The 23323-nt window shown below is 40.4% G+C and overlaps 1 protein-coding gene and 1 long non-coding RNA gene across 2 annotated transcripts in view; both read right to left on the minus strand.

Annotated features, from left to right (window-relative positions):
* TMEM178B (transmembrane protein 178B) overlaps positions 1 to 23323 on the minus strand; it is a 416789-nt gene that overhangs the window by 383198 nt on the left and 10268 nt on the right. The gene's annotated exons all lie outside the window — the stretch shown is intronic.
* The window catches only part of LOC141580027 (uncharacterized), a 66058-nt gene that overhangs the window by 34578 nt on the left and 8157 nt on the right, over positions 1 to 23323 (minus strand). The window contains exon 1 of the long non-coding RNA XR_012512007.1: positions 1 to 23323. This exon is cut by the window's right edge and continues 8157 nt beyond it. This is a non-coding gene — a long non-coding RNA (uncharacterized LOC141580027).

The following is a 23323-nucleotide window of genomic DNA, read 5'->3' on the forward strand; positions in this document are numbered from 1 at the left end:
CCTGTGTCCGCAAGGGCGTCTTCACCTGTACCAGAGAAAACAGGAGTTAATCACTTCAACCATTCCAACTAGGGCTCCTTAGTCACCGGTGAGGTCTGTTGCTGAAGAAATCGATGCTTACCTCCTGAACACAGGCAAAAGAAAGACATAAAAATCTATTATTCCAGTTTTTAAAGGTTAAAGGGAAAAACAGAAAGACTGTGTGAAACATTTTATTGTCATTAATTAATTAATTAATCAAGAGTTAGACAACAAGCAACAGATTTAGAGTAGCTTTTGCCAAACCCAAATTAGGTTCAAAAGAGCCAAAATACTTTTTCCCAGATTTGCAGGTTACAGACTCAGAATTTGGTGGCTTATTTAATGCTCCCAAGGATATATCTGAAAGAATTATTTTAATAACTAGAGAAGTACTCAAAATTGAGCCTATTGAAATTTATATTATCTTCTTTCCAAAGATCCACAGAATGGTGTAAGAGCTTGAGGGCACATAAGTCAACATATGTTTACCTATAAAGTAGCCAGATTCTTTGACAGCGTCTGTTTCTTTACAGAACAAACACCAAAATGTATACCCTCAGTTTCATTCCTCAGAGCCCTTTAGTACTTTACATTTGGGGCCTATATAATTATTCCATTGCTCAAAAGACATTTGGAATGCTTCTTTTGGAATAATTTTTAGAATTAGTTTATGAGCCACACAAGAAAATCAGTTCAGTGTCACACATTCTACATATATATGTAGGATATGTATACATTCTACGTATATATATTTACCAAACATATATGTACCTGTGTGCAATACAGTCAGCCCTTGTTTATATCTATAGAAGAGCTTCAAATAGTCTAGAAATAATTTCTATTTAATATTTGATGAAGTATGCTTTTGTATTTATGTAAGAATATAGGTGGGAACTTCTGTAAATTTACATTAATTAAAATAATACAAACACATGACGATTAAGGAGCCAGACTAGATCAGGACTATCTGGGAGATTGACCAGTTTTTCTGTCTCCCCTCCACAAAATACAGCATGCTATCTACTCCACACTAGTTATAGAAAATGCCAGCTTCTCTCATACTTTCCAAAAAGAAATGTGTATGAGTGTTTACACTTATGCAGAAAGCAAAGTGGAACTTTCAGGAAGAAAACAATCACTCAATCAAAAGTTCCAAAGGAACTAAAAGATGGATGTATCCAGTAATTCCCAATCCAGCTATATTATAGAATACCTTGCCAACCAAATATGCTGAATTACAAGTTACTTGTTTTTTTTAAAAAAAAAAGTTACAGATTTGGGCTGAGTATCTGCTTATTCTAAAACTGCCCAGGTGATTATGATTGCAGTCTGAATTAAGAGACACCATTTTCATTTTACAGACAAGAGCTCCAAAGGGGCCAGTGACCTAGGTAAATGGCAGAGCTGGATATAGGAGTCAATGCTTTGACTCAAACTAGCACAGCGATCTTTCAATTAAATGTCACCAAAGCTGTGATTAAGGACAATAATGCATGAATACAGCTGATACATAAGAAATTGTGATTTGCTATAGATCTGTAATAGTGCAAACCAAGATCCTGTGCCAAAGCAAGAGATTAGAACGCTACTGAGTGTGGAAGTCTATTCTGATCTGGATCCCTCCTTGAGTGGCTGCAGCTTATGGTTCTTTAACAATACATTGCTGGCTATATGGGAGCCCATTCAGCACACTGACAGTTCAATTCAGGGTGAATTAATGTATAAACTTTTAATCAGACCCAGACATGTAAGAAACTTTCCAAAAGTAACTACTTATAATAATGTTTAAAAGGAATGTGTGGCCACAAAATACTCATCTTACCTAATAGCTTAAATTTTCACATTAGAAATGTATATTTTTGCCCTAAAGCTTAGTTTTCTCATCTGTACCAAGTTCTCCTGGGAAGGGCCAGGCATTGAACTTTATTAGTAATTTACAACTGAAAATAATAAAGGGTCTGCCAGTAAGATGAAAGATAGAGAAATCACTTAATTCATAGAAAAGGGAGGAAAATTCATGTTAAGGAGGAAAATATTCTGAAGGAGGAGGCTGGAATCTCCAAAGACCAGCTTCACAGCTGTCCCTAGATCCTGTTCTGTGCTGAATGATAATGTATGGTCTAACTGACTTTAGCAAAGATAGAAGAGTTTTGTTTTGGGTTTTCTAAACATTTTTGTTTGTTTTGGTTTGATTTTGTTTTTTGCAAATAATGATGGCCAAGATGGAGCCAGACAGATTATTAAAAGGGCTAACTTCATCGGGAAGGTGAAGGCAAAGCCCAAAAGAAATCACAGCTAGAGACTTTCAGATATGCACTTGTACATAGAGCACTTCTGACAAGAGAAATCACTTTGGCAGATACTTATTTGGAAATGACCTTGTCAACACATTCTATTTTCTTATGAGTTTTAAAGATAATAATAATAATAGCCTACACTTACTATGTGCCAGGTACTATTCTATGGCATTTACTTGTATTAAGTCACTCAACCCCCACAATAAATCTCTAAGATAGAATACAAACATAATCTCCATTTTACAGATAAGGAAATCGAGACATAGAAAGCTTAAGTAACTTGCTCTGGGTCACACAGATAGTAAAGCTGAGATCTGAAGGCAGTATAACTTCAGGGCCTATACTCTTGACTGCTCACTCTCTACAGAAGCTACTTAGAACAGTAGCCTAGACAAACCACTTTACATACAAATGTCTTTAAATTGGGTTAAGACAAAAATATTTGTAATCGTGTCCTGATAAATATTGGATCTAAAACCTTAAGCCCTTCAAGAGAGCAGTTCTGTATTTAATCTGGTATAAGGGATTATGGTTTGAAGAATATTCTCCCATTAACATTGGGGACATTTTCCAGAACCAAAAGTTTCAAGTGGCACAGACTCTAACATCAAGTGAGTGAGTAAAAGAGATAATAAATCGGAGCGATATCTTCTCACTGGGAAAAAGTTGTAAGGATTCACATTTTTTGTAATGGAACGTGCAGAATGGTGGACTTTTGGTAATGTCATAAATCAGGGTAGAAAATTTGGATGGGTGTGGTGGTTCACGCCTGTAATCCTAGCACTTTGGGAGGCCGAGGCAGGTGGATCACTTGAGCCCAGGAGTTTGAGACCACCCTGAGCAACATGGTAAAACTCTGTCTACAAAAATTAGCCAGGCATGGTGGCACACACCAGTAGTCTCAGATACTTGGAGGGCTGAAGTTAGAGGATCGCTTGAACCTGTAGGTCAAGGCTGCAGTGAGCAGAGATCGTGCCACTGCACTCCACCCTGGGTAACAAAGCGAGACTTCGTCTCAAAAGAAAAAGAAAAGAAAAGAAAAATAAAGGGAATGACAATTTGTTGAAGGAGAAAAATAAGTATATGATGAATAAACTCTGTAAGAAGAAGTACTGTACACACCAAGGATGATGAGGTTTGGGAAAGTTTGCAGATTTAACACCTGGTGAAAATGCTGAAGATTTCAGGACCATGGACAGACTCCATCTCTCTCTCTATTGGCCAAGATGGTTCAAGGCGGAATGGTTTTCTTCAATTTTGGACTAGTAATCAGGATTAGGTTAAGAGATCTTTGACAATTCTTAACACTTTTGAGAAAAAAAGTACTGAACTGATTCTTTATTTCTTCAAATATTGTTATAAATGCATATAGATTAATATAGCATGTATTGTGTTAACCTAGATGTAGATAGTTTGCATCTTGTCTTAATGTTAGCTGTGATATAGGATTATATTACAGTTGAAAGGAGATGCATTATTATATACATGTATAAATAATGGAATGCTAGCTACCGTAACAGGTAAACTCTAAATTCTTAGTAACTTAGCTAAGAATTTTTATTTATTGATTGATTTTGAGAGTGTCTCACTCTGTCGCCCAAGCTGGAGTGCAATAGTGCAGTCATAGCTCACTGCAGTCTTGACCTTCTGGGCTCAGATGTTCCTCCTACCTCAGTCTCCCGAGTTGTTGGGACTATAGGCACATGCCACCATGCTCAGTAAACTTTTTTAAATTTTTTGTAGAAATGAGATCTTGCTAAGTTGCCCAGGCTGGTCTTACACTCCTGGGCTCAGGTGATTCTCCTGCCTCTCAAAGTGCTGGGATTACAGATGTGAGCCACCCACCCAGCCTTTCTGGAACTCTGTCTGACCAGCTTCAAGTTAAGTTTCCCAAGATCTCCTTTTGGGTTTGATTAATTTGCTGGAAAAGCTCACAGAGCACAGAGAAACACTTACATTCTGTGGCTTATCATGAAGGATATTACAAAAGACACAGAAGAAGAGACTATAGAATGCTGTATGAGGGAGGAGCATGAAGCTTCCTTGCCCTTCCTGGTTACACCACCTTCTAGGGATCTCTGGGCACATCCCCAATTCAACACAGCACCATGAGGCAGCATCCTGGAGAGCAGTAGTTGAAAGATCACTGTGAAAGGCAATGGTTCTGATCTGGTTTCACTTTATTAGCCAGGCAACAGGTGGCAAACTTTTTTGAGACTCAGGTATTCCATATGTAAAATGAGAATAATCATACCTCCTCTGCATGTCACACATATTGGTGAGGTGGCTCAGGGTTTGATTGGTGAAAATAAAAGTTCTGTTGAAAGGATCTGATTAAGAGAATACACAGTGGCTGAAAGAGAGAGAGCAAATGGGTGACCAAAGATTATGGAGGAGAGCAATCTAGTCAATAAGCTTATGTACTGGGATAGCTGTGGAAGGAAGCAGCAACAACCTAAGAGAAAAAATCATAAGCTAAAAAATTCCCAAGAGTTTGAAAAAATAAAATTGATCATAACACACACTCCAAAAAACATTTTATGGAAATTAAGAATCTACTTGTTTACAGATAGAACCCAGTATATTCCCAGACACATACCAGAAGGGTAAAGAAAAAGTCAAAAGTTAGAGGCAAATTGAAGGTAGAATTAAATGGCAGTTCTCACATGGTTTCCAAATTAGAAACTAGTATCCCATCATTTTTGAGTAGAAGGCAATGGGGAAATGATACACCACCACTTCCACTAACTTGTACCTGTTACTCTTTGTCTCCAGAACATACACAGCTTTTCTTAGAATGTTGAGTCCTTACAATTCCCGGGGAAGAAATAAAAAAGGCCAATGACATCCATAGCTTCTCAAGAAACCTGCAAAGTGGTTGCATATAAATGTGGCCAATAATTTTTACACAATAGCCAGACTTTTTTCCAATAAAGGAAGGTTTTGTGACCACAATTTCCATATTAATTTAGAAAATAGAGGGAAGATCCAAGATGGCTGATTAGGAGCAGCTCAGGATTGCAGCTCCCAGTGAAAGCATGGAGGGTGAGTGGATGCCGCATTTCCAGACGGATTTTTATTGCCCACACACCAGGAGATTCCCAGGCAGAGGAGCCCCACAGGTCACCAGCGGCATGGCTGTTTTTGCCAGTGCTGCTGTTTTGGCCAGCGCCCAGGTGCTGTGGTTCTCCGTACAAAATACGCAGATCCGGGTACCATTTTAGCTGGTGATTGGAGCTCCTGGGAGACAGGGTCACTCATTCAACTGATAAAAAAAGGGGGACTGAAACAGGGAGCCAGGCCAGGAGATTCCCAGGCAAAAAAGCGCCACGAATCTCAGCGCAGCTACTTCAGCCAGCACAGTGGGTCACCGCATGGGAAATCACACAGATCCCAGCACCTTTTCAACAAGCAACTGGAACACCTGGGAGACAGAGTAAACTGTTCAACTGAAAAAAAAGCGGGGGCTCTGAGGCAGGGAGCCAGGTGACCAGGCTTGGCTGGTCCCACCTTCACAAAAAAACTGCAATCAGAAACACTCTGGATTGAGAGTTTCACAGCAAGCACAGCTGAAGCCAGGATGGTCCAGCTCTGTAGGGGAGGGGCGTCCACCATTACCAAGGCACCCCACCACTATGGAGGTAGTTTGCCATTGCTGAGGCAACCCACCATTGCCAAGGCGGCCCACCATTACAGAGAGAGTCAGTCATTATAGAGGTGGGCTGCCATTGCAGAGGCAGTTCTAACTAAACCTGTATAAACAGGACTGCAGGGAAGTTCACATGGCAGCTGGGCAGAGCCGACAGCAGCTCGGCAAAGCCTCTGCAGGCAGACAGTAACTAGGCTGCCTCCTCCCTGGGCAGGGCAGGCCTTAAAACAGGCAGCAGCACAACAGAAACTCATAAATAAAGCCCTAACTCCCTGGGACAGAGCACCTGGGGAAAAAAAGGGGGGTTATGAGTTCCGCTGCAGCAGACTTAAATGTACCTGCCCAGCAGCTCTGAATGAACAACAGAGCTCACAGCTCAGCACTTGAGCTCCTATAAGGGACAGACTGTCTCCTCAAGTAGCTCCAGACCCCTGTATATCCAAAGAGTCACCTCATAAGTGAGAGCTCAGACTGACATCTGGCAGGTATCCTTCTGGGACAAAGCAGAAGAAGAAACTGCAGCAACCCTTACTGTTCTGCAGCCACTGCAGGTGATCCCCAGGCAATCAGGCCCTGGAGTGGATCTCAGCAGTCCTACAGCAGAGGGGCCTGACTGTTAGAAGGAAAACTAAGAAACAGAAAGAAATAACTTCATCATCAACAAACTGGACATTCACTCAGAGACCCAATCTGAAAGTCAACAACTACAAAGACGACAGGTGGATAAATCCACAAAGATGGGAAGAAACCAGTGCAAAAAGAATGAAAACACCCCAAACCAGAATGTCTCTCCTCCTACAAGGGATCACAACTCCTCACCAGCAAGGGAACAAGGCTGGATGGAGAACAAGTGTGATGAATTGACAGAATCAGGTTTCAGAAGGTGGGTAATAAGAAACTTCGCTGAGCTAAAAGAACATGTTCTAACCCAATGCCAAGAAACTAAGAACCTTGAAAAAAGATTTGACAAGATGCTAACAAGAATAAGCAACTTAGGAATATAAGTAAATTAATGGAGCTGAAGCATACACAAGTTTCAACGCCAAATTGATCAAGCAGAAGAAAGGTTATCAGAGATTGAAGATCAACTCAATGAAATAAAACGGGGAGGCAAGATTAGAGAATAAAGGGTAAAAAGTAATGAAGTCTCCAAAAAATATGGGATTCTGTGAAAAGACCTAATCTACGTTTGATAGGTCTACCTGAATGTGACAGAGAGAATGAATCCAAGCTGGAAAATACTCTTCAGGATATTATCCAGGAAAACTTCCCCAACCTAGCAACGCAGGCCAATATACAAGTCCAGGAAATGCAGAGAACACCACAAAGATATTCCTCAAGAAGAGCAATCCCAAGGCACATAATCATCAGATTCACCAGGGTTGAAATGAAGGAGAAATGCTAAGGGCAGCCAGAGAGAAAGGTTGGGTTACCCACAAAGGTAAGCCCATCAGACTCACAGCAGATCTCTCAGCAGAAACCCTACAAGCCAGAAGAGAGTGGGGGCCAACATTCAACATCCTTAAAGAAAAGAAATTTCAACCCAAAATTTCATATCCAGCAAAACTAAGCTTCATAAGTGAAGGAAAAATAAAATCCTTTAGGAACAAGCAATTACTCAGAGATTTCATCACCACTAGGCCTGCTTTACAAGAGCTCCTGAAAGAGGCACTAAACATAGAAAGGAACAACCAGTACCAGCCACTCCAAAAACATACCAAATGGTAAAGAGCATCAACACAGTGAAAAAACTGCATCAACTAACTGGCAAAACAGCCAGCTAGCATCAAAATGGCAGGATCAAATTCACACATGACAATATTAACCTTAAATGTAAATGGGCTAAATTCCCCAATCAAAAGACATAGACTGGCAAATTGGATAAAAAGCCAAAACCCATCAGTGTGCTGTATCCAGGAAACCCATCTCACATGCAAGGATACACAAAGGCTCAAAATAAAGGGATGGAGGAAGATTTGCCAAGCAAATGAAGAGAGAAAAAAAAAAAAGCAGGAGTTGCAATTCTCATCTCTGATAAAAATAGAATTTAAACCAACAAAGATCAAAAGAGATAAAGAAGTACATTATATAATGGTAAAAGGATCAATACAACAAGAAGAGCTAATGATCCTAAATATATAAGTACCCAATACAGGAGCACCCAGATACATAAGGCAAGTTCTTAATGGCTTACAAAGAGACTTAGACTCCCACACAATAATAGTGAGAGATTTTAACACCCCATTGTCAATATTAGACAGATCAATGAGACAGAAAATTAACAAGGATATCCAGGACTTGAACTCAGACCTGGACCAAGCAAACCTAATAGACATTTACAGAACTCTCCACCCCAAATTCACAGAATATACATTCTTCTCAGCACCACATCACACCTACTCTAAAACTGACCACATAATTGGAAGTAAATCACTCCTCAGCAAATGCAAAAGAATGGAAATCTTAACAGTCTCTCAGACCACAGTGCAATCAAGTTAGAACTCAGAATTCAGAAACCAACTCAGAACCGCACAGCTTCATGGAAACTGAACAACTGGCTCTTGAATGTTGACTGGATAAACAATGAAATGAAGGCAGAAATAAAGATGTTCTTTGAAACCAACAAGAATGAAGACACAAAATACCAGAATCTCTGGGACACATTTAAAGCACTGTCTAGAGAAAAACATATAGCAATAATTGCCCATGTGAGAAGCAAGGAAACATCTAAAATCAACACCCTATCATCAAAATTGAAAGAGCTAGAGGAGCAAGATCAAAAAAACTCAAAAGCTACCAGAAGACAAGAAATAACTAAGATCAGAGCAGAACTGAAGGAGACAGAGACACAAAAAAACCCTTCAAAAAATCAATAAATCCAGGAGCTGGCTTTTCAAAAAGATCAACAAAACAGACCACTAGACAGATTAATAAAAAAGAAAAGAGAGAATAATCAAATCGATGCAATAAAAAATGATAAAGGGGATATCACCACAGATTCCACAGAAATACAAACCATCATCAGAGATTATTACAAACAACTCTATGCACATAAACTAGTAAATCTGGAAGAAATGGATAAACTCCTGGACACTTGCATGCTCCCAAGCCTAAACCAGGAAGAAGTCGAAACCCTGAATAGACCAATAACAAGGTCTGAAGTTGAGGCAGCAATTAAGAGCCTACTACCCAAAAAAAAAAAAAAAAGCCCAGGTCCAGATGAGTTCTCAGCCAAATTTTACCAGACATACAAAGAGGAGCTGGTACCATTCCTTCTGAAACTATTCCAAACAATCCAAAAAGGGGGAATACTTCCCAAATCATTTTATGACACCAACATCATCTTGATACCAAAACCTGGCAGAGACTCAGCAAGAAAATAAAACTTCAGGCCAATATCCATGATGAACATAGATGCAAAAATCTTCAATAAAATACTAGCAAACTGATTGCAACAGCACATCAAAAAGCTTATCCACCATGATCAAGTAGGCTTCATCCAGGTACACAAGGCTGGTTCAACATATGCTAGTCTATAAATGTAATTCACCACATAAACAGAACCAAAGACAAAAACTACATGATTATCTCAATTGATGCAGAGAAGACTTTTGACAAAATTCAACAGCCCTTTATGCTAAAAACCCTCAATAAACTAGGTATTGATGGAACGTACCTCAATATAATAAAAGCTATTTATGACAAACCAACAGCCAATATCATACTGAATGGGCAAAAACTGGAAGCATTCCCTTTGAAATCTGGCACTAGACAAGGATGCCCTCTCTCACCACTCCTATTCAATATAGTATTGGAAGTTCTAGCCAGAGCAATCAGGCAAGAAAAAGAAATAAAGGGTATTAAAATAGGAAAGGAGGAAGTATATCTAGAAGATCCCATCGTCTCAGCCCAAAATCTCCTGAAACTGATAAGCAACTTCAGCAAAGTCTCAGAATACAAAATCGATGTGCAAAAATCACGGGCATTCCTAAACACCAATAACAGACTTACAGAGAGCCAAATCAAGAACAAACTGCCATTCACATTTGCTACAAAGAGAATAAAATACCTAGGAATACAACTAACAAGGAATGTAAAGGACCTCTTCAAGGAGAACTACAAACCACTGCTCAACGAAATAAGAGATGACACAAACAGATGGAGAAACATTCCATGTTCATGGTTAGGAAGAATCAATATCATGAAAATGGCCATACTGCCCAAAGTAATTTATAGATTCAACACTATCCCCATCAAGCCACCAATGACCTTCTTCACAGAACTGGAAAAAAAAAACCTTAAACTTCATAAGGAACCAAAAGAGAGACTGCGTAGCCAAGTCAATTCTAAGAAAAAAGAACAAAGCGGGATGCATCACACTATCAGACTTCAAACTATACTACAAGACTACAGTTATCAAAACAGCATGGTGCTGGTACCAAAACAGAGATATAGACCAATGGAACAGAACAGAGGCCTTGGAGGCACCACTACACATCTACAACCATCCAATCTTTGACAAACCTGACAAAAACAGGCAATGGGGAAAGGATTCCCTGTTTAATAAATGGTGTTGGGAAAACTGGCTAGCCATGTGCAGGAAGCAGAAATTGGACCTCTTCCTGACACCTTACACTAAAATTAACTCCAGATGGATTAAGACTTAAATATAAGACCAAACACCATAAAAACCCTAAAAGAAAATCTAAGCAAAACCATTCAGGACATAGGCATAGGCAAGGACTTCATGACTAAAACACCAAAAGCATTGACAACAAAACCCAAAATAGACAAATGGGACCTAATCAAATTCCACAGCTTCTGCACAGCAAAAGAAACAGTCATTAGAGTGAATCGGCAAAAAATTTTTGCAATCTACCCATTTGACAAAGGGCTCATATCCAGAATCTACAAAGAACTAAAACAGATTTACAAGAAAAAAACAAGCTCATTCAAAAATGGGCAAATGATGTGAACAGACACTTTACAAAAGAAGACATACATGAGGCCAAGAAACATATGAAAAAATGCTCATCATCACTGGCCATTAGAGAAATGTAAATCAAAACTACATTGAGATACCATCTCATGCCAGTTAGAATGGCGATCATTAAAAAATCTGGAGACAACAGATGCTGGAGAGGATGTGGAGAAATAGGAACACTTTTACACTGTTGATGGGAGTGTAAATTAGTTCAACCATTGTGGAAGACAATGTGGCAATTCCTCAAGGATCTAGAAATAGAAATTCCATTTGACCCAGCAATCCCATTACTGGGTATATATCCAAAGGATTATAAATTGTTCTAGTATAAGGACACATGCACACGAATGTTCATTGCAGCACTGTTTACAACAGCAAACACCTGGAACCAACCCAAATGCCCATCGATGATAGATTGGACGGGGAAAATGTGGCACATATACACCATGGAATATTAGGGAGCCATCAAAAACGACAAGTTTGTGTCCTTTCTAGGGACATGGATGAACCTGGAAACCATCATTCTCAGCAAACTGACACAAGAACAGAAAATCAAACACCTCATGTTCTCACTCAGAGGTGGGTGTTGAACAATGAGAACACATGGACACAGGGAGGGGAGCATCACACACTGGGGTCTGTTGGAGGGAAATACGGGAGGGACAGCAGGGGGTGGGGAGTTGGGGAGAAATAGCACGGGAAGAAATGCCAGATACAGGTGATGGGGAGGAAGGCAGCAAATCACACTGCTGTGTGTGTACCTATGCAACAATCTTGCATGTTCTTCACATGTACCCCAAAACCTAAAATGCAATTAAAAAGAAAAAGAAAATAATTGTTGTGGAGAGGTTAACAGAAATTCTTGCACTTTATTTTCCAAAAGAACTTAACAGTATAATAGACAAAGAAAACTGATTCTGCATCACTATAGGTCTTCAGTCATTTAATCAGAGGTTCTGAAATGCAGACACAGTGCAGCATTTTTAGGATGACAAGGCAAGAATGTGGCTATTCAGCCTGAAAATAAAGCAGCTTTATCTCAAAAAAATGACCCAAATGTCATCAGAGCCAAAGCACCCTAAGATTCTAATTAGAGTGATGCTATTAAATGAAAAACCGCAGAAACAATCAGCTAAAGGATCCCTACAGGAGATAGCAACTAGAAAGAGAGATAGGAGGATGCACTGTCCTATCTTTTTTAAAATGAAACCTGTTTATACTTTTCAGAGCACCATACTTCAAGACACAGCATGTCACATTCCAACTAAGTGAGGGCAAAGTGTCTCAGAATGTCCAACCAATCACCAGCCATCCAGGGCTTAGAATAGCTAGGCTACTCTGACCAGAGATCCTTTTTATAAAGCAAAAAGCAAACCACCACACCCAAATAGAATATAGTAAGGTTCACTTTCCAATCCTGCTTTCTTCAGAGAACTCCCATTAATTACTCAATAATAGAAAGATGCTAAAATATTATAGCAACTCTCTCTAAAATGCATAAAGCTCTTTGCTCTATTCTCCCATTAGGTTGTAATGTGAGCAAGAATAGTTGATACCTTGCATCAAGAAAGACAGTCTCCGAGTTTTACTTCCTGCCTCACCTAAAACATGTGTTTCTTCCTGGTCCATGTTCCTTTTCTTCCATCTTTTTTTCTCTACCTTCCTTCCTGCTTCAACCCTACCCAGCAGTTGCTCCTGCAATTCTGTTCTCTCCTTTTTGTTTTTTTCTGCACCATCAGTTTGTCCCTACCTATGAACCATTCCCATCAGCCTACAGAGATGCTTTTATTTCCTTAATTTAAAAGGAGAATCTTTTTAAGTCTCTCTTGACCTAACTTTCTCAGCCCAGCTATCATTTCTTTCTTTATATTTATATCACAACTCCTTTAAAAAGTTGTCTTCACTCATTGTCTCCAGTTCCTCTCCTCCAACTCACTCTTGGACCCACGTTGGTCAAGTTTTTGCCCCCAACACTGAAATCGGTGACCTCTGCATTGTGAAATCCAAAATTCAAGTCTCAGGCCTCATTGTACTTGACCCACTGACAGCACTTCACACTGGTCACCACTTCCTCCTCCCTAACATACTTCCTTCATTTGGCTTCTAGGACAGCATACTTTCCCGAAGATTCTTTCAGCTCACTGGCTGTTCTTCACAGTCTCTTTTGCAGATTCCAACTCATCTCCATGAGCTCTATCAAGCTGGAGTGCCCCAGGGCTTCTTCCTTGGACATTTTCTCTTCCCCATTTACAAACAATCCCTCTCTAGGTGATCTCTTTCAGTCTCACAACTCCCAGTATTATGAGCTGATGACTCCTCTGCTGACATCCCCATGGAGACTTCTCCCCTGAACTCGGTCCTATATATCCAGCAAACTCTTGACATCTCCCCCTTGAACATCTAAAAAGGCACCTCAAGGCTTACTATACCCAAAATGGTAGATCTTCAAAACAAGATCCTGCAGTCCTATTCATCATAGTAAATGGCAGCTTTGCTCTGCCAGGTCCTGTTGAAATGTTGGTGCCGCCTTTGACTCTTCTTTTTCCTCATCTGCCCTGCATCTGATCCTTCAGCCAATCCTGATAACTTTCCATTCAAAATACATCCATAATCCAGTCTCTTCTCCCTGAACTCTGGTTCTAGTCATCATCTTTGCTGGCTGGTCTCCTGGCTTCTATATATGCCCTGCTATAATCTATTATCAACTCAGCTACCCAAGGGACCCTTTTGAGCCATAAATCTAATCACATCGCTCCTCAAAATCCTATAATGTTTCCTAGAACCATCAAACCCTATGTAACATGGCTCTTTAATTCCCTGACATCTGACTACAAGCCCCCTCACTTGCTCTGCCCCATTCATTCTGCCACCTTTGCTATTTCTACAACATGCTGCCATTCTCTGACATCAAAGTCACTGCCCTTGTTACTCTCTACACTTGAAATCCTCTTCCTCAGAGAGCCCCATAGCTAGCTCCTCGTGTCCTTCAGACCTTGATTCAAACATCAGCTTCTTAGTGCGCTCTTCTCTGGACACGCCATGTGCAATTTCAGCTCACCACCTCACATTTCCTATCCCTTTTCAATGCTTTGTTTTTTTTCTCCCCAGCACTAAGCTTTCTCTAATGTATTATATGTTTCACTTATTTATCTTATTATTGCCCATTTTCTCTCACTGGAATATGAGATCCACACGGGCAAAGAGTTTTGCCTGTTTAGTGAACTACTGCATCCTAAGCCCCCTGTACAAACTATGACATGTAAGTATTCACCAAATAATTGTTGAACAAGTGAATATATAATCTGTATAATTTACCTGTGCATCCATGAAGGAGAAGCATAGAGTAGAAATTGTCACTCCACTGAAAAAGTCACTATCTTCCCTCAATTTGTATGGACCTAGGACCTCACCTGTACATAAGTACATCCTGCACAGGTAGACTCTAAGTGTCCCCAGCCTTCAAGGCAAGAAGCTCAGCCAAAGAGCTTCACACTGTCTTCTGCAGGTTTCCATTCCCCTCCACTTCCATCTATATCACTTTTTTTCCAGAGTCTTTCTCTTTCCCAGTTCCTCACTGATGCTATATCCAAGCCCACCCAAGTCTCTTAAAAATCAGTTCTCGGATTACCAGATTTTTTTTTTAATTACTAGGGTAACCAAGAATTACTATAATCAAGAAATATTTGAGGCCAAAGGAACTAATACTGTCTTTCTCTGTCTGGGAATCCTTCCATTAACTGAAGTTAAATTTGTATGGAATTCAAATTCATGCAAATTCAGCTTATGTTAATGGAAGCTATAACAGTGGACACAAGACCTCTTAGAATATATGTTTAGCATGTGAAAGTACATTTAGCGGGGCATGGTGGCTCATGCTTGTAATCCCAGCACTTTGGGAGGCCAAGGGGGGTAGATCACTTGAGGTCAGGGGTTCAAGACCAGCCTGGCCAACACGGTGAATCCTCATCTCTATGAAAAATACAAAAATTAACCGGGCATGGTGGCACACACCTGTAATCCCAGCTACTCAGGAGGCTAAGGCAGGAGAATCACTTGAACCTGGGAGACAAAAGTTGCAGTAAGCAGAAATCACACCACTGCACCCCAGCCTGGGTGACAGAGCGAGAAACCATCACAAAAAATTAACAAAGTACATTCTAGGACTCATCACCTTGAGAGAGACTATTTCTTTCTTCTACACTTGATCCCTGGACCCTCAGATTAAGTCTGATGCTCTACCAACTGAGCTATCCGGGCTCACTATTTCTTTCTTCTAAATAATAAGGATCTCGGTGCAGGGATAGTATTGTTATTCCTAAATGCACTTCACTACCTGGAGACAATCTATCTCTTCTGAAGTAGCCATTATGGTCTCTGATGCATCTCCCTTTTTAGTAGCTTATTGATCTACAAGCGCCCAGCCAGCCACCACATCACTACAGATACGTGTAATAAAAACTGATACAGGCATGCTGCTGGCAGAGGGGCACAAATGTCCTTTGAAATGTTAACAACTCTGCTGACCCAAAGAGAAGAAATGCCACCTTCGGTTTGAAATAGACTGCTGGGTTCCTACAGGTTTTAAAAAAATTAAAAATAAATAAATAATTAAAAATTAAAATATATATATATATGAAGAGAGTTTTCCATGGTAAAGGTTGCCCACCACTTTATGAAGTTTGAGTTACTGTATAACTCATCAATAATATTTATAATGTTTTTTACAATTGAAGTCAGCTCTTTAAAACACAAGTTTAACTGAAATGTCTACCTAATGGTTATTACTGAATTTTGACCTAGAGCTTTATACAACTTGGGCAGAAAGTGCTGGAAATCACTTTCCAGCTTAACCTGGCATAGTTAACTCCTAATATAAATCCAGGAGTTACGGGGGTCATAGGAAATGTTTCCTTGATATGAATCATTTATTCAACCTATTTTAGAGAGCAAAGCAATGCAGCCATATCTATATTTATCTGCTAAAAGCAAAAGAATTACTCTATTTATCTGAATTAGATGGCAATGGGCTATGTCCTTCAGATCTTACAGCTAAAGGAGATGTCCTTAAAACCCTGACTGTGAGATGACCTAAACTGAACAGTCACTAGCATTTCCAAAGAGAATCTGCTTCTCTGTGAGACCCTGAGGAGTGAAATTCATACATTGTTAACCGGGAATTTGGCGGTCTTTGTAAGAAAAGATGTGTCGGCTGGCCATGACATCTCTCTGTCCCCAAATCCCCCTATAGGGAACAAATGCTTTCTGCAATGTTCACCCACCACAATAGGGACAGATACACCAGAGAATCAGAGGCCGATACCCGCCATACTTCCAACATCACTGACCCACTCCTTTTGAAAGTCATGAAAAATGAACTGAGGAATGAACCAAAGAAGAGGAAATTACAGAAGCCAGTCTACTTTCCTTCTTCAGTCTGTTTTCACTATCTGACCAAAGTCACTATCAGAGGAGCTATGAGGATGCTGCTCTAAACAACATTTGAGAGGGAGTCTTCATCAAGATGACCTGAGGACAATAAACATTGAGAAACTTGGAAATGGATGCTGAGGGAATAGTCAGATATGCCAGTAAAAGACTCAGAAGCAGCTGGGCGTGGTGGCTCACGCCTGTAATCCCAGCACTTTGGGAGGCTGACGGGGACAGATCACGAGGTCAGGAGTTTGAGACCTGGCAAACATAGTAAAACCTCATCTCTACTAAAAATACAAAAAAATTAGCTGGGCATGGTGGCACACACCTGTAGTCCCAGCTACTCGGGAGACTGAGGCAGGAGAATCACTTGAACCTGGGAGGTGGAGGTTGTGATGAGCCGAGATTGCACCACTGCACTCCAGCCTGGGAAACAGACTGAGACTCTGTCACACAATAGAAAAAAAAAAAAAAAAAAAAAGGACTCAGAAGCAGGCTGGGTACAGTGGCTCACTCCTATAACTTCAGCACTCTGGGGTTTGGGATGCCAAGGTGGGAGGATCCTTTGAGGTCAGGAGTTCAAAGCTACAGTGAGCTATTATTACACCACTGCACTCCAGCCTGGGCCACAGAGTGAGACCCTGTCTCTAAAATTAAATATTTTTTAAAACTTTAAAGATCTAGAAGTAAATTTGGAAATTCTTATATTCATGACAGGAACAAGAATGGAAGTAGACTTCTCTGTATCCAAGGACGCTGATGAGAGGAACAGCCCGGGAAAGGTATGAAGGGCAGCAAAAGTGGGCAAGATCATCATGAAGTGATGGCTAGACTTTAAATTACCTTGTGAATTGGGAATATGGAAGCTTTAAGAAAATATAAACCTTAAAAAAGGAAATAAATTGAAGTTTATCATATGCATTACAAAACAAATCACATTAATGTTCCTTTTAATAGTGAGTCCCCCACCCTAGTCCAATGAAGTTATGAATATTTTTAAAATGAGATTTCCATATCTAGTGCATTAACTGAGATAAACTTTCATTCATTCAACAAATATTTACTAAGCACCAATTCTGGTCCATGCATTACATCCGTGCATTATGCAAAACCCTGTGGATAAAAAGGTGAATAGGAAATAGTTCCAAAATGGTCTCAAAAGGGAGGGAAACATATGGGTACGCAAATAAATATAACAAAATGTCACTGTTGCTGGAAAGGAAGTATGCTTGGTGTATCCAGGAGCCTAAAGGAGGAGAAGGCACTTTGGCCTGATGGAGGGGATGAGGGAATATCCAGCAGGACTGGGAGGAAGGGATTTAGGCTGATTCCTAAGGGATTGGCAGGCATTGGACAAGCAGACTAGGAGGCAGAGGGGCGAAATGGGGAGGAGGCTTCCAGACAAAGGAAGCATGATAAGCAAAAACTCCCAAGGGATAAAATAGCTTAACTTGTTTGGGGACCCAGGAATTCTTCATCATGACTAGAACAGAATGTGCTGGTGTGGAGGAAGTGTGGAAGAGAATGGAATGGCAAGATGGGGACATGGGGACAGGCATGTTGCCAGACTGGTGGTATATGCCTTATGTGCCATGTGCCACGGTTAGGATTGCGGACTTTATTCTGATAGTAGCCTGTGGCAAACCACTGAAGGGCTTCGAGAAAAGTGATAACGTATTGGTGTTTATTTAAGGAAAATCAATCTGAATAGAAAGCCCTGACAAGAGATTCAAGAAAAGGGAAACCACCTAGACAGTGCTGCCAGAGCCCAGGAGACCAGGAAGGACCCTAGGATAGGATGGGGAGATGGACATAAAAGTTATTAGGAGTTAAAGTGACTTGTTCACTGTTTGGATGAGTCAGGCAGAAGGAAGAGAACCTTGAGGATGAGCTCTGAGTCCCTGGTTTGGGCAAGTAGAGAGGCAATGAGCCATGTTCTCCAAGACAGAAGAAAATGAAGAAGAGATGAGTTGGGAGCAAAAAGATAAAATAGATTCCTTTGAACCCATGGGTGATCCTAGTGGAGACAACCAATAGGCAAGATGCTTGGATGGAAAGACTGGCTGGAGAGTCCCAGTGCAACTAATCATGAGCATGAAACAAAATGGCCCTAGACGAAGCTGAGACTGATCCAAGAGAAGGTGAAGAGTGAGAAAGAGAAGTGGATTTCTGAAGGATATCCACACAGTCTGAGAAAGAAAAACTGGCAAAGGAGAAGGAATGAGAATAGAGTTATAGGCCAGGCACGGTGGCTCACGCCTGTAATCCCAGCACTTTGAGAGGCCAAGGCAGGTAGATCGCAAGGTCAGGAGTTTGAGGCCAGCCTGGCCAACATAGTGAAGCCTATCTCTACTAAAAAATACAAAAATTAGCCAGGCATGGTGGTGCACACCTGTATTTCCAGCTTCTCGGGAGGCTGAGACAGGAGAATCACTTGAACCCGGGAAGTGGAAGTTGCAGTGAGCCAAGATCACGCCACTGCTCTCTAACCTGGGCAACACAGCAAGACTCCATCTCAGGAAAAAATATATATATAGAGAGAGAGAGAGATACAAACAGATTTGGTAGAGAACAGTGTCTGAAAAGCCAGGGATGTGAGGTTTTTCAGGAAAGGTCCCAGGAGGCGGATGGGTGAGAAAACCAAGTGCATCGGAGTGCATAAGAGGTACACATGAGGAAGGAAAGAAAGTCAGGCAACCAGAGAAGCTGCAGCTAAAAACAACAAGGGCCGAGCAAGTCACATTCCGCTTCGTTGATGTTGACATTGAGGAAGGAGTAAGGGAGAAGAGGTTGAAGACACGGAGGCCGGACTTTTCCAAAGTGGAAGGTCATTTACCTAATGAAGAGCAACGTGTCTCCTTCCCCAGAGAGCATCAAGAACCAAGCATATCAGCCACTTGGGACTTCAGCACAGGCCTGTCCAGGGCCGCATCTGTGCAGCTCTTGCAACCCCGTGGTTACCGGAACATGAGCTCTGAGGTTATTCTGCTTCAACACCCCTGAAATCCCTTAGAACTTTCATGATCCCTTGGTAACGAAAGGCCAGCTTTGTTTTTTGTTTTTTGTTTTTTTTTTAAAGAACATTATCAACTGAAAAATGGAGTTCTTGCTACAATTCTGAGGGGATTTTTCTATTCCAGCGATAGTTTGCATAAATAAAGAAGGCAGAAACACTTTATCTTAACATGGGGGTCTTGGCTTAAGCTACCGTTATAATTTTAAGAATAAATGATCGATATCTTATTCATCAGTAGAAAAACAACTTAAAGTTTTACAAACATTCTCTACTCAGTTTCAAAAGTGATATGAAAACTGCTGAAGAAGACAAATATAATATAACTCTTTTTCTTTTTTATCAATTCTCACCTTTTTCTTCACTAGTTCTCACTGAATTCTCTTCCCTGGCGTTAAAATGCCTTCTGAGAGGTCTGTGCTCAACCCTGGGTTTGTCTCACCCCCTCAGTAGATAGTTACTCTCTGTCTCCATGCTCTAGCTATTTAAAGTTCAATCTATGATCAAGTTAAATTGAAAAAGTGACTTCAGTTCAACTTTCTGACCCTTGGAATTCTTGATTTTTCTCCACAAGCAGCAGGAAACGTAAAAAGGGGTGGAATTACCTGTACCTTAGTCTCCATCTCAGTAATCAATCATTGCAAAGCCCTGATTCCCTCCTCTTACACACCAGAAGGGAATAAAGCAAAATGCTATTCTTTCTACGCTCTTCCCTGATAGCTACCTTCAAGGAAAACTGTTGGTTAGGGATAACCTGATTCCCTTTTTCTAAATGCTTCTTGTTACTACTTACAAAAGTCAATCACAGACTGCCCCAAATGCAAAGTTGTCCTGTAATTTTCCTTAAAGCACCTGCGTCTTGCACACTGACCAACACAATCTGAATAAAATGTTACCTTTTTTATCAGAATTGTAATGATCACTCATGTGGCTTGAATATGCATGCATGTGAATATTTGCTTCAGACCTTTAGGGTTTTGTTTTTGAAAAATAAAATATCAGGCCAGATGCGGTAGCTCACACCTGTATTTCCAGCACTTTGGGAGGCCGAGGCGGGCAGATCACTTGAGGTCAGGAGTTTGAGATAGCCTGGCCAATATGGTGAAACCCCGTCTACTGAAAATATAAAAATCAGCTGGACCTGGTAGTTGGCACCTGTAATCCCAACTACTCAGGAGGCTGTGGCATGAGAACCGTTTGAACTCAGGAGATGGAGGTTGCAGTGAGCAAAAATTGCACCAATGCACTCCAGCATGGGTGACACAGCAAGACTCCATCTCAAAAAATAAATAAATAAACAAAATATCATAGATGCTTTGGAAGTTTCCTGGCACCCTTCCTAATTCCATTTCTTTCCCTTTCTTGAGAAAGGTAAATACCATACTTCGTTTTGTGTTTCCTAGTCTCATGCATATTTTTATTCATACAATGCAAATATGTTTCTTTAGAGAATACCTAATATTGTTTTACCTGTTTTTGAACTTCGTATAAATGGCATCCTATTCTACATTTCATTCTGCACCCTACCTTTCTTACTCCATTGTGTTTATCCATTTGGAAATATATAAATCTATTAATATTAAAGGTACTTCATGTATATAAAATATGTAATGTAAATGTATATATTACATGCCTATGTAATATGTACTTCATGTAGTAATACACGTGTGTTAGAGAATAGAAATGATCACAGTACATTTGAAATACATGTTTTAATATTAATATTAATTGGGTCAGGCAGGATGACTCATGCCTGTAATCCCAGCACTTTGGAGGGCCCGAGGCAGGCAGATCACCTGAGGTTAAGAGTTCAAGACCAGTCTGGCCAACATGGTGAAAGCCCCCATCCCTACTAAAAATACAAAAACTAGCCAGGAGTGGTGTCAGGTGCCTGTAGTCCCAGCTACTCAGGAGGCATAAGAATTGTTTGAACCTGGGAGATGGAGGTTGCAGTGAGCTGAGATCACACCACTGCACTCCAGCCTGGGCAACAGAGTGAGACTCTGTCTCAAAAAAAATAATACCTAAGTAATTAATATAAATATATTAATACTTATATTTATTTTAAATATACTGTGATCATTTCTATTGTATGAATTTATCATGTCATTATCTTATTAATGAACACTCATGTTTTTTATTTATTTTGTGATACTGTCACAAACAGTGGTGCCATGGACATTCTTGGGCTTCACATGCTCATGAGTGTAAGGGCCAAGCCACAGGCACGCATGTCTTCAACCACATGAGAGAGTGCCCCGTCTCTCTCCAGTGTTATATCAGTGAGCAGGCAGCACCACCTGAGCATGGAGCTTCTTTCAGGTAAAAACAACCCTAGACCATCCAGGCCTGTGAAATACTCCAGGTTGTTGGGGAAATGAAGCTCCACTGCCTAAATAGAATCACTATTATAAAAATGAAGAGAAATTGAGGGCAAAACTGAATGAGAGGGACTCCAGAGCAAATAAAGTGTCCAACAGAGTGAGCTTCAGAATATAGAACAGCAGGGCATTTTAAAAAGCAGGAAATGATATAAATGTATGAAGATGACCTAATATAAAGTAAATTGCCTTTTCTTGGCAAAATACTTTGACGCCAGAAAAAATCAATTGAAATAATTCAGATACTGCAGTCTCCCATAAAAGCAGCAAATCTGTCAAACTTCTGTGAATGTTCACAGCAGCCTGTACTCAGACAAAACATCACCTGTAGATAAATCCTAGTGACCCCTAGAAGTCCTTTAAATGCCATTTCTGTGCAAACAAATTTACCAAAAAAATAGGCCAGGCATGGTGGTGTGTGCCTATAATCCCAGCTACAGCCTGGGCAACAAGAGTGAGACTCTGTCTCAAAAGTAAAAAACTGTGATGAATGAATGAAGAGACTTGGGCTATGAAGTATTCCACACACTAAACAGAATCCAGTGCCTTTCTCTATTGTTTAAATTTATTTATTTGAATGGGTGTCATTTCCCATTTTAACCACGTTTAAAGTTCAGCGGCACTAAATACATTCACACTGTTGTGCACTGATCATCACCTTTCTCTTAGGTTTTTCATTTTCAACCCTGATCTGCACATCACGTTTCAAGCCATTCAAAAGAGGAAAAGTTCATTGTTATTACATGATTGTACAGTGGTAAGAAATTAGCTATTCCTATTCAAACTAGCACCCAGGATGATCCCTTTAGAAATCACTCTATTTTGTCTCTCATGTCTGCCTGCCCCTCTCTCTGCCTTTCTCCTCCCAGCACCCACCAACTTTCACCTTGCCCCTCTTTTCACCCTCCTTCAACCATGTACCTAGTATCTACTCTTTATCACCTGATCCAACTTTCTCTTCAAATGTTAAAGTGCGAAAGGGCTTGGAGTTTACAGAATCTAAACATTTTAGTTTATCGAATCTAAAATCTATTTTACATATGAGAAAAGAAGTCCTGTAAAAGAATGTGTGAATTCTCTCAAAAACAGCAATCGAAACATTAGGATGATTTTCCCATCTAGTCAGCCACCAAGTCACACCCTTCCTCCTCTCTCTATGTATTGTTTGGGGGTAGTAAGTTATAAACATATCTGCATCTAAATAAACACTGGTGATTCTAACATCTACCATCTAACCGTGTGCATGCAGGGTGTGAGTGTCTGCGTATGACGGGTCAAACCAACTCAGTGTGTTTAGCGTTCTGCCTGAAGGCCTAGGATTATTAACTAATAGCAAAGAGGGGGAAATGTTTTTAACTGACATCCAAAGTGGCATATATAGTATTGATCCTCTAATTGATCCTTACTGACCCTACAGTAAAAGAAGAAATAAACTGACCTCTGCAACAGAAAAAAGGCTGCAGACTTTGTTGACTCAATAAAGAGGGCTCACTGCTGCATTCCCTGACTAGTTGAGTCCTGATCCAATTGACGCAGGTGAGATCTCCT

This window comes from Saimiri boliviensis, chromosome 10 (genome assembly GCF_048565385.1).
Source record: "Saimiri boliviensis isolate mSaiBol1 chromosome 10, mSaiBol1.pri, whole genome shotgun sequence".
In the NCBI taxonomy this organism is placed as follows: domain Eukaryota; kingdom Metazoa; phylum Chordata; class Mammalia; order Primates; family Cebidae; genus Saimiri; species Saimiri boliviensis.